This window comes from Oreochromis niloticus, linkage group LG3 (assembly GCF_001858045.2).
Source record: "Oreochromis niloticus isolate F11D_XX linkage group LG3, O_niloticus_UMD_NMBU, whole genome shotgun sequence".
In the NCBI taxonomy this organism is placed as follows: Eukaryota; Metazoa; Chordata; class Actinopteri; order Cichliformes; family Cichlidae; genus Oreochromis; species Oreochromis niloticus.
Genome location: NC_031967.2, coordinates 16,343,277 through 16,351,174, shown reverse-complemented (window position 1 = coordinate 16,351,174; position 7,898 = coordinate 16,343,277). Strand labels below are relative to the sequence as shown.

Here is a 7,898-nt window from a genome sequence, read left to right as displayed (position 1 = left end):
GAAGTGCAACGGGTGAGATGAGAGAGCATTTAAGGACGAGACACACATACACACACATAGTTTCAGTTGTGTACGTGCTGGCCTTCTGTCTGGTGGAAAGGTTACAAGGTTTAGCTGATGAAGTGAAGGGTGAAATAAAGGGCAGCAGAAGCTGACACACACATACACATACATATAAGTAGACTCATTTAGTAGGTAAGAAGTTAAGATGTGTTTTGCTATAACTGCAAAGTTTGGGTGCGTACGTGTTAGTCTGTTCCAGGAAGTACACCAGATGTCCCAGAGATAAGCGACACCGAAGCTGGGGGAAGCACCTCGGTTCGAGCCGAAGACGGTGTTCTTTAAACTGTGTCAAGGGTTGACTGAACGGTTGTGGTTTTGGATTGACGTATGCTGTACTGGATCTGTCTGGCAACAGAAGAGGGGGCTGTACTATTTTCACCCCTATAAAGTCTTTGTTCTGACTATTGTAAGACAGTTCAACACTGAATCTGCACAGTGTTGGACTCCACATGTGTATTCATTAAAATCTTCGTCTAATTGCACCCGGCAGGATCAGTGGTCATTATTTTTGGTCTTCCTCCTCAATTTCTGAACCCTAACACTTGTACTTAGAACTATCCTGAAAAAGAAATGAAGTCTAATATTTTTATCTTTTTGTTTCATTGTTTTCTTTTTAATGAATGGCGAGGCTGCCATATTGCGCCAGCGGCCCCTCTGGCCAACGCCATTAGGCAGTACGTGAAGTGTCTTGTCCAAGAACACAACGACCAAGACAGACAGAGCAGGGGATCAAACTGGCAACCTTCGGGTTACAAGATGAGCTTCCCAACCCCATGAACCACGGTCGCACAGGATAAACACAAACATCTAAAGGAGCTCATCACAGCTCTTGACCTCGTTGGTCCAGGTTCACCACTGAAGTTTGGAGGTCGACCTTTGGACCGGTCACTCCTCACAGACGGATGGCTGGACCCTGCAGACTGTGACCTCTGACCTCTGCAGACACAAACATGATAAAGTGATTGAAGCAGCTGCGATCACACAGACTGCAGATGATGCAGCTGTTTCCTGTCAGTAACATCCTCTTAGATTAGAGTTCAGTGTTTTACAGGAAAACAAATGTCCCTGAATGCAACAGTGAGAAACAGTCTGCCTGTGTGGCTGTGATAGCTGCCGTTAGGAGCGTTCATGTGTTTGCAGTTAGACGAGGAGATGTTACCATCATGGAAATGTTAACAAATCCTGCAGTATCACGTGGCACAAACACTTTGTGTTCCTGTCATCTGCAAGCAACAGGAAGTTCATTAATAAAGGCAGGATGGAGACGTGACTGTGATTGTTCTCCTTCATCCAGCTGTTACACACACATCTGGGCTCACACGACGAGCCTTTGTCTAATAAAGCAGCTGCTCTCTGAACACTTTTCTGAAAAGGAGCTGCTTTGTTTTCTTTCTAGAGCAGCGTATCATCCTCACAGAGCACAGCTGGCACGCTTGTTTCTGCTAGCTTAGCTACCAGGCTAAAGTCAAACTGCTAGCAGCTGTTTCTATGATGGTTCAGGATCCAGATGTGTGAGGTCTAAATTTACACGTTATTAAATAAATAGTTAAAAACAGCCAATTGTGTCCAGATGTGTCTTAAAACCAGATAAAATGACAGTTACACCTGAGCCTGTGTGTTCTTTGAGACAATGCTCTCCGACAGCGATGCATTTTAGAAACCAGGAAACATCAAAATCATTTAAATCAGACCCAAACTGACATCAGCTCATCTTACTAACAGCTCACCTCTCTGCAGCAGGCTGGACTTTAAAATCAATGATGCCTTGTTTAGACTGGTCACTCTTTAAGGACATAGAGCTGGGTGGAGGTCCAGGTTGGTTCCTGTGAATAATAATGGAGCAGTGATGTGAGTGCTGAGCTGTGACATGGAGAAGAGTCATGGACAGTTAGAGATGGTCATCTCACCTCTGAGCTTTGGTCTGGCTCTCATGTTCCCCACACAGAGTGCTTTTAGAGGGAGGGACTCCCTCCTCTCTGTCCTCACACTGATCCATGCTGCTCAATTCAGCTCACACACACTTTCTACCTTCACCTGCAGAGGAAACACAAATCATTCATGTGCACATCAACTGAAATCCTCCTTTCCATCATGTGTGCTGTCCAGATGTCAGTTGCTACTTTCCTGCTTCATCTCAGTGTCAGCTGAATGCAGTCAGACAGCAGTGTGAGGCAGAGGAAGCTGCCATCAGCTGCTCTACTGCTACTATCAGTCCACTAGATGGAGCCATGAAGCACACACGGTGCATTCACTGACACACACTGACTCACTCTGGACTGCAGGCTGAGAGGTGTACTCTTTTTTTGAGATCATGAACAGAACAACAGGCCTGGATAAAGATGGTGATCAGGATCAAGGATTTATAAAACTGTTGATCAAAGAAGTTCTAAGAGCTGTTGTAGAAATATTTAAAACTCACTGTAAAAACTAGGTAAAAAACTAGGTACAGGGCATTTCGTTGCCCTGTACCTGTGCATGTGCAATGACAATAAAGTTGAATTCTATTCTATTCTATTCTATTCTACAGTTAAAGCTTTAGACTCATTAACTACACATGCCTGTGTAGAGAACCACAGACTGACTTTTAAATTAAAGTACGGCTCAGAGCTTAAAGCACCAGCTTAATAAAAGTACGAGGTTAAAGTAATGAACCAGAAAGAATAATGTAAATGCAGTAATACTCTATGGTATTATTTCTAAAGTGCAGATCTTAGTAATTATTTTAAAGCCTGCATCAGGTTCAGTTCAGTTATTTTCAGCCAATAACAGTTTTCTTGTTTTTATTTCAGCTGTTCAACAAAAAACATTCAAGTCAACATTCAGCTTTAAATAGTAATCTGCTGCAGATAACAGCACCAGTCTGTGTCACATGACCTTCTCCTCCTGGGGCAAGAGGGGGCAATTCCCCCTTAAACAAATTTCCTGCCCATTTAAGTAAAACTTTTAGAAGTTGAAAAAGAAAATAACAAGATTTACTACAGTAGCTGAAAAATGCACTGGAAAAGGCCCAAATGAGATGATAGGTTTCACGGCTTGTTCACTCCGTGCTTTGTTGGTGTGCAGGCTCAAACAGCAGAGAACCCCCACTCACCCCAGCTAAACATCTAATCACTGTTAGTATGCAAATGACCTTGGTGTCAGGTTTCTCAGCAGGCAGAGCAGAGCAAAATTAAGATGAGATAACCTTTATTAGTCTCACACGTGGGAAATTTGTTTTGTTACAACAGAAATTGGACAGTGAAAAGTTATATAGCAAAAATTAGGAAAACACTGGAATAGCATAAGAATAAGATACTGTCCAAAATAAAATAGAACAAAATAAAATAGTGTACACAATAGAAGAAAATAGAATACAAATTCTAAATACACCTCTCCGTGAATCGCTACCTTATCGTAGTGGAGGGGTTTGTCTGTCCCAGGGATCCCAGGGGCTATGTTATCTGGGGGCTTTTGCCCCCTGGTAGGGTCTCCCATGGCAAACTAGTCCTGGGTGAGGGACCAGACAAAGAGCGATTCAGAAGACCATCGAGGTAACGATTCACCGTGCCTGGGATAGGGTTACCGGGGTCCTGCCTGGAGTCAGGCCCGGGGAGAGTGCACGAGGGCAAGCGTCTGGTGGCTGGGCATTAGTCCATGGCGCCCGCCCGGACACAGCCCGAAAAAGGGACATGGGCCCATCCTCCCGCAGGCCCACCACCCGCAGGAGGCGCCATAGGGGTCGGGTGCATTGTGTACCGGGCGGCGGCCAGGAGCGGAGGCCCTGGCGGACTGATTCCCATCTACCAAGACTGGCAATTGGGACATGGAATGTCACATCTCCGGTGGGGAAGGAGCCTCGGTTAGTGCGTGAGGTTGAGAGGTGCCGGCTAGATATAGTCGAGCTCACCTCTACGCATGGCTTGGGCTCTGGAACCAGTCTCCTGGAGAGTGGCTGGACTCTGTCTCAGTCTGGAGTTGCCCCTGGTGAGAGGCGTCAGACTGGGGTGGGTTTTCTAATATCCCCTCGGCTTGCTGCTGGTATTTTGAGGTTCTTCCCGGTGGATGAGAGGGTTTGCTCCCTGCGCCTCAGGGTCAGGGAACGGGTCCTGACTGTCATCTGCGCTTATGCGCCGAGTGGCAGTTCAGAGTACCCAGCCTTCTTAGAGTCCCTGGGGGCGGTGCTGGAAGGTTCTCCACCTGGAGACTCTGTTGTCCTACTGAGAGACTTCAATGCTCACGTGGGTAACGACAGCGAGACCTGAAGGGGCATGATTGGGAGCAACAGCCTCCCGGATCTGAACCTGAGCAGTGCTTTGTAATTTGACTTCTGTGCAAATCACAGTTTGGCCATAACGAACACCTTGTTCGAACATAAGAGTGTCCAGAAGTGCATGTGGCACCAGGATGCTCTAGGCCGCAGGTCGATGATCGATTTTGTAATCGTATCACCAGACCTGCGACCATAAGTTCTCGACACTTGGGTAAAGAGAGGGGCTGAGCTGTCAACTGATCACCACCTGGTGGTGAGTTTGATCAGGTGGCGGGGGAGGACGCTGGACAGACCCGGTGCACCTAAACACGTAGTGAGTGTGTGCTGGGAATGCTTAGCAGAGGCCCTAGTCTACCAGATCTTCAATTGACATGTCCGGCAGAGCTTCAACAGCATCCCGAGGGAGACAGGGGACATTGAGTCTGAACGGACCATGTTCAGCATCTCCATTGCCGAAGCTGCTGCATTGAGCTCCGGCCGCTGAGGGCGAGGTCAATGAGGCAGTTAAATAACTCCTTGGTGGCAGAGCCCCTGGTGTGGATGAGGTCCGCCCTGAGTTCCTGAAAGCTCTGGAAGTTGTAGGGCTGTCCTGGTTGACACGTCTCTACAGTGTTGTGTGGAGATCAGAGGTGATAACTTTAGACAGGCAGACCGGGGAGGTGGTCCCCATCTTTAAGAAGGGGGACCGAAGAATGTGTTCCAACTATAGGGGGATCACACTCCTCAGCCTCCCTGGGAAAGTCTATGCCAGGTTGCTGGAAAGGAGAGTTCGTCTGCTAGTCGAACCTCAGATAGAGGAGGAACAATGCGGTTTTCGTCCTGGTCACGGAACACCGGAACAGGTCTTTAGCCTCTCAAGGATACTTGAGGGCGCATGGGAGTTTGCCCAACCAGTCTACATGTGTTTTCTGGACTTGGAGAAGGCATTCGACCGTGTCCCTCAGGGGGTCCTGTGGGAGGTGCTCCGGGAGTATGGGGTGTCTGGCCCATTGCTACGGGCCATTCGATCCCTGTACAACCGTTGCAAGAGCTTGGTTCGCATTGCCGGCAATAAGTCGGGCTTGTTCCCAGTGAGTGATGGGCACCGCCAGGGCTGCCCTTTGTCACCGATTCTGTTCATAATTTTTATGGACAGGATTTCTAGGCGCAGCCAAGTGGCGGAGGGCTTTCACTTCGGTGGCCTCAGAATCTCATCTCTGCTTATCGTGGATGATGTGGTTCTGTTGGCTTCATCGGGTGATGGCCTCCAGCTCGCACTGGAACGGTTCTCAGCCGAGTGTGAAGCAGCTGGAATGAGGATCAGCACCTCCAAAACTAAGGCCATGGTTCTCAGCCGGAAAAGGGTGGAGTGCCCACTCTGGGTCGGGGATGAGTTCCTGCCCCAAGTGGAGGAGTTCAAGTATCTCGGAGTCTTGTTCGCGAGTGATGGGAGAAGGGAGCTGGGGATCGACAGACGGATTGGTGCTGCGGCCACAGTGATGCGGACGCTGCACCGGCCAATTGTGGTGAAGAGAGAGCTGAGTGTAAAAGTGAAGCTCTCAATTTACTGGTCAATCTACGTCCCTACCCTCACCTATGGCCACGAGCTGTGGGTAGTGAACAAAAGAAGGAAATCATGGATACAAGCAGCAGAAATGAGCTTCCTCCGAAGGGTGGCTGGCCTGTCCCTTAGAGATAGGGTGAGGTGTTCAGCCATCCAGGAGGGGCTCAGAGTAGAGCCACTGCGCCTCCACATTGAGAGGAGCCAGGTGAGGTGGTTTGGGCATGTCCCACCAGGAGGAGGCCCTGGGGCAGACCCAGGACACACTGGAGAGATTATATCTCTCGGCTGTGGACATAAATGGCCTCTTTCACTCCTCTTTCAAACCATCTGTCCTCTCTGTCCAATATGTGAACATTGGCATCCTCGAAAGAGTGACCTTTATCCTTAAGATGCAGATGGACTGCTGAGTCTTGTCCTGTGGAGGTGGCTCTTCTATGTTGTGCCATGCGCTTGTGAAGTGGCTGTTTGGTCTGTCCAATGTAGAGGTCTGGGCATTCCTCGCTGCACTGTACAGCATACACCACGTTGTTCAGTCTGTGTTTTGGAGTTTTGTCTTTCGGGTGAACCAGTTTGTGTCTGAGTGTGTTGCTGGGTCTGAAGTACACTGGGATGTCGTGCTTGGAGAAAACTCTCCTGAGTTTCTCTGATACACCGGCTACATAGGGGATGACAACGTTGTTGCGTCTGTCTTTCTTATCCTCCCTCGCTGGTGTCTGATCTTCTTTTCTGTGACTCTTTCCTGACTTTATGAACGCCCAGTTAGGATAACCGCATGTTTTCAGTGCTTCCTTTACATGTGTGTGTTCCTTCTTTTTTCCCTCAGGCTTAGAGGGAACATGTTCTGCCCGGTGGTGTAGGGTCCTAATTATTCCAAGTTTGCGTTCCAGAGGGTGATGGGAGTCAAAGAGGAGGTACTGGTCCGTGTGTGTGGGCTTCCGGTAAACTTCAATGTTGAGGTTGCCATTCTCTTCAATGTGCACAGCGCAGTCCAGGAAAGGCAAACAGTTATCCTTTGTGTCTTCCCTGGAGAACTTGATGTTTTTATCCACAGCGTTAATGTGCGCAGTGAAGGATTCCACTGCGTGTGTCTTGATTTTGACCCAGGTGTCGTCTACATATCTGTACCAGTGGCTGGGTACTCTCCCTTTAAAAGAGCCAAGAGCCTTTCTTTCCACTTCCTCCATGTAAAGGTTGGCTACAATAGGTGACACAGGGGAGCCCATGGCACAGCCATGTTTTTGTCTGTAGAAGCCTTCGTTGTATTTGACGTATGTTGTGGTAAGGCAGAGGTCTAACAGTTGGATGGATGCTATATTCAAGTATAATACAACGATGTCAGAAAAAAGTATTGGACTTAGTCTTATTGCACATGTGTGGATGTGTGTGTTTGGTCAGTTGAAGTCTTTGTTGTGGAGTCTGACAGCAGTGGGGAGGAAAGACCTGTGAAATCTCTCCGTCCCACATTGTGAGTGCCACAGCCTGCCACTGAAGGAGCTGCTCAGTGCTGTCACAGTCTCCTGCATGGGGTGGGAGATGTTGTCCAACAGGGATGACAGCTTAGCCACCATTTTCCTGTCACTCACCACCTCAACTGGGTCCAGAGGGCATCCTAGAACAGAGCTGGCCCTTCTGATCAGCCTGTTCAGTCTCTTCCTGTCCCCAACAGAGCTGTTGCCACCCCAGCAGACCACACCGTAAAAGATAGCTGAGGCCACCACAGAGTCATAGAAGGTCTTCAGGAGTGGGTCCTTCACTCCAAAAAACCTTAGTCTCCACAGAAGGTACAGCCTGCTCTGCCCTTTCCTGTAGAGGGCGTCTGAATTATGAGTCCAGTTTATTGTTCAGATGAACACCAAGGTACCTATAGCAGTCCACAGTCTCAATGGCCTTGGATGTTAGTGGTTTCAGTGGAGGATGTTTGTGCCTGTGGAAGTCTACCACCAGCTCCTTGGTTTTTCCAGTGTTGATCTGGGGGTAGTTCTGCTGGCACCAGTCCGCAAAGTCTTAGGTCAGTTCTCTGTACTCCTTGTTGTCCCCATCAGT

The 7,898-nt window shown here is 48.5% G+C and overlaps 1 long non-coding RNA gene across 1 annotated transcript; it reads right to left on the bottom strand.

Annotated features, from left to right (window-relative positions):
* Positions 1–215: 215 nt before the first annotated feature.
* On the bottom strand, positions 216–2,019 carry LOC109201632 (uncharacterized). Its single transcript, XR_002061689.2, has 3 exons — positions 1,971–2,019; positions 1,791–1,886; positions 216–999 (listed from the first exon to the last, which is right to left on the bottom strand). It is a non-coding gene; the product is annotated as an uncharacterized LOC109201632 (long non-coding RNA).
* Positions 2,020–7,898: the final 5,879 nt, after the last annotated feature.